Here is a 4695-nt window from a genome sequence, read left to right as displayed (position 1 = left end):
TCTCTACTTTACGTACTACGTACTACTTAACTAGTAAGTACGAATTAGTACGTAAAGTTACGTAGTCTATAGAGATACTCTATATATATATATATATATATATATATATATATATATATATATATATATATATTTAACAGATATTGAATAGCTACGAAATAAGTAATTTCATAATTTCCCGCAATCGACATCTCGATACAACGCGGACTCGCTCCGCTTACTTGTCGCGCTTCCACGAGACAATGAGGTGTGAATGAAAGCGCAATGAACTTTTGCAATTTCCTTGGCAATTATCTCTCACCGTGTACAACTCGCATTGAATAAACGTGACACGCAAATTAACGTTGCACGTCCGTGAATTTAACCTGCACGAACGGTTCCTAAACACTCACCGATATTTCGACTCTCTTTCGATAAGACTCGCCACTGTATCGAAATGATTTGATCCAGCATATAATCCACGAGGAAAAGAAAGGCTCTCAACTGATTTCTTCTAAAATCCTTCTCGGCACCAGTGGACAAGTTTATTCACATTCACGAGTTTCTCGTAAAATCTCGCGCAGATTCTCGAAACGTCACTTCGGAATCCTGAAACACGATCACACTGATCCAGAGTGCACAGTCACATTTCCTAGTTATCGCGTTGAAATAAAGTATATAAGATGTCGATAGTAGAAACCAATAGAGTTATCCTTTAAAATATCATTTCGTTCTAGAAAAGATATATGATATCTATACTCTCTCTCACGAATCTACTCGATCTAGACGTCGTCTTTCGATAAATGATTCGGTATCAGATACCATTCACTGCCCCGACGAGATCGTCGCGATCGGCACGTATCGGTTCGGAGCCGGACAGTCGAGAGCACTCTGCTCTCATCCGCAGATATCATCGGAAGGAATCGTCCACGTGATGACGCAATCAAGCGGAAGCAGGCATTCCCGCGAGGGTGAGGAAAAGTCAGAGAGGAGCGCGTGGTGACACCCTATCATGAAAGGTGTACAGGGTGTACCAAGGGAGTTTAGGTAATTGTAAGTACCGATATAAAGTTAAGGACGGAACGTTTATCGCGAGAGCGTGCGCGATCACGTGGGTGCGCGCGATCCGCGAGCGTGCGGCGCGTCGAGCCCGCTCGTTCTCGCGCGAGTGCGGAGTGCCGGGAGTGGGCCCTCCGCCGCATGTTTCCCGTGCTCCGTCTTCCTCGATCGCATGGACGTGCTTCTCTCTTTCTCTCATTTGATCCCCCTACCTCACGTTAGCGCCGTCTTTCTCTCCCTCGCGCTCACTCGCGAACTCCGCGCACCGCTCTCTCTCTCTCTCTCTCCCCCCTCTCTCCCTCCTCCCCCTCCCCTCCCTTAGGACGATTCCTTCGTCCTCTCCTTGGTACAGACGAGAGCGCTCACCTGTGAGGTAAGTAAAGCCGGCGTTCCGTCGTACATGTTACGACATTGCGCGGCGGAGAAGGGATGGTGGAAAGGGCGAGGAAAGAGGAGAGCTAAGAAGGGAGAGAAAGAGAAAGAGTGAAGGGGAGGTGTACCTTTGAACAGGGATAAGGAGGTGGTTAAAGGAGAAGGGAAGCAAAGGGGAACACCAGGAGGGTGGAGAGGGGACGAAAAGAATTAAGCGAACGGGTCGGAGGTGAGTACATACCGAGTCTCGAGGATGGAAGGGGTTGCAGCCACGGGCGGAGACGAAGGGGGAGCGTTCAGCGAGATCGAGGGAAGCCGGAGGTGAGCCGTGTCGTGGAGGATCGCGTCTGTCCGGTAGGGATAAAACGTGGACCGACCGATCTGACGTGATCGCCGCCGTGACTCTGCAGTGGGGGTTAAATCGCGGGACGCGGCAAGTTGGCAGTGGGGATCGCGCGCCGCGCGAGTGGACCAACTGGGTTCGCCAGCAACACGCGGTTCATTGACCGAAAAGTGCCGAGAGAGCCGAACGAATGTACCAACGGGCTCTCTCTTTCTTTTCTTAGGCCCGCTACTAAAACAGAATTTGCACCGGCACTTTGTCCGCTGGCTCTCTTAGACAAGCACGTCCCAGGGGAAGTGCGACAGATATCCGTCGAGGGTGTCAACGACGACAAAAGACGCATTAATGATCCATGAGGAAAGTTGCGAACCATAAAGACGACGAGAAACATTGAATTGCTCTAAGCAACGCTCAATCGCTTAACTTCAATTTGGAAAAGATATTTGTGAGAAAAATCGTTTCTAAAAAAGAGATTTTGACAAGGCCAACTTGCTATTTCGCGACAGCAGTGGTAAATCAATCTCGTTAATCTTATTTGCCAACCAAATGTTCTACTCGACATTCTTTAAGGATTGAGAGGTAGCTGTAAAAATGGTGCTGAAATGTTCCAATTTTTATTTTGTCTCAAAATTCTCATATTCAATTGTTTGATAGAAACTTTCGGATGAGCAAAACAATATTTGATCTAAATCTCTATAATGCAGATGACAAAAATACATTAAAATTTTTAATTACAACGATCTTCAGCTCAGAATTCGACTATCCATTTCTATTAATATAGATTAATTTTTATTAATGTAAATTAATCTCAATTTAACTTTTTATCTACACGGAGAAAAATGTTTGAATCAATTGGAATTCTGATAAAAAATAAATGAGAATTCTAATTAAATCTACTAGATGTCTGATTAAATCTATACTATAATTTTAGTATACAGATTTAACCAGAATTCTAGTTAATTTAACTAAATTTAACTAATATCTTTCTTCGAGTACTTCTACAAGTTTCTAAAAAATTATAAAAGGATAAATAATAATAAAAAGATAAGAAAGTCCTAAAACAAATAAATAACACACACACATGTATATTTAATAATAACTTTTAATATTACAATATAAAGAGATAGGACATTTTGATTTACTTAATCATCTTCAATTATCAAAAAAAAATCCATATAAACGCAAGTCTTAAATAATATTAAATGATACTGAATACAAATCACGCGAGGTACATCGTAATTTTACAAACAATAATTTTCCTTATGTTTGTTACAACGGCCTGAGACATACGAGTTCATGATTCGATGTTATGTAAACATGGGCTGAGTCGAACGTTGAAATACGGAATAGATCACAGATCCAAGATGTCAATTGCGTATGGATATTAAATATTAGAAGTATGTTTAAGTATCCGATTTTCTCGTAAACATATATCATATTAACACTTTGAGATGTGAGAACGAAATTTAATAATAAAGAGAGTAAATTAAACCACGATTAAAGTTAATGCACATATTGATAGAAATACATTGTTAGATATTAAAGAATCGAAGTAATGGTTATCTAATTCTTTGAATTAATAAATAACATTTTGTTATATTTTCATGAGTCAAAATGTAAAATCAATCTATTTTTATAATTGATTTGAAACAATAACCTTATTAATATGTATGCATTTAATAAATAGTAAATTTAATTTGAATTAAATTTAATACATTTTCTTGAATTAAATTTTTAACTCTGTTGTTTCACACGGAAAAAACTTTCCGTGTTTAATTGACGTATAATAAAAATAATTAACTAGATACAGATTTGAAAGTAATTCTGTTGGATTAAAAAATAATTATATAAGACTTTCAAATATAATGAGTAATATTGTAGTAAGTTCTAACATTCTAGCAACTAGTTTGAACGCCTTATATAATTATTTTAATGATCACGAAATTGTTCTTTATATATATATATTTAAATTAACAATATATTAAGTAGATGCAATAGAGTTTTATATACACGAAAAAAAGTGTCGATTTTAAAGTGTCTAAAAATTTAGGTAAATACAAAAAAATTGTGTTGGACCAAAATAATTATGTAGGAAACTCAATACTATAAAAACTTTTAGCTGTTTTATACAATTATTTTGACAATTTAACAAAATTATTTTCAGTTCTGTATCTAACTCTCTGTTAAATTTTTAAATACTTTAGCAAAACCGTTCTTTCCAATAGAAATAATTAAAAATAATTCGAAATAAAAATAATTAAAATTTATATATATAATATATATATATATATATATATAAATTTGACATAATAAATTTAACAGTGTGGGCTTCTGTATCCACTTTCGATTCTATTTTCGACGAAATGACTACGATGTATTGACGTCTAAAAGAAAAAGAAGACAACTATTGCCATCTTAGACACATGTTATCCCGCGTTCCCAGGATGGTAAGCAGCGCGCTGGTATCGGCGCAGCCGATCGTGAACCGTGGCGGTTCGATGACTTATTTCCACGATCGGCGCAACGACTGCGCGTTTCCTGATCGAGGTGGACCATGGCGCGGTGGCGGGACGAAGAGAGATACGACGAACGTTTACGAGAAAGGGATGAAGTCCGGGCGTAAGTAACTTCGCGGCGGGACTACCGTCGTCGGTGTGGTCGCGCAACACGGCGCACACTTGTCGGGAAAGGAGATGCGCGGCTCCGCGGTATAATGAACCTGGGAAACCGGTTGCACTCGCGCGAGCGCGAACGTACGTACAGATCGATTCGCTCTCTCTGTACTTGTGTGTTACATTATGCGAGCCGCACGCTGCATTTCCCCTCATCGAGCTTTCGCGTTCTGCCGCGGCTGCGGTTTATTCGAAAATATAAACTCTCGCGCACTCCCTTTATCTTTCTTGTTCTTTCTCCACTTCCTTTTTCCTCTCTCTCTCTCTCTC

The sequence above is a fragment of the Atta cephalotes genome (genome assembly GCF_000143395.1).
Source record: "Atta cephalotes unplaced genomic scaffold scaffold00084, whole genome shotgun sequence".
Lineage (NCBI taxonomy): Eukaryota > Metazoa > Arthropoda > Insecta > Hymenoptera > Formicidae > Atta > Atta cephalotes.
The sequence above is the reverse complement of the archived record's forward strand: the minus strand, read 5'-3'. Positions refer to the sequence as shown.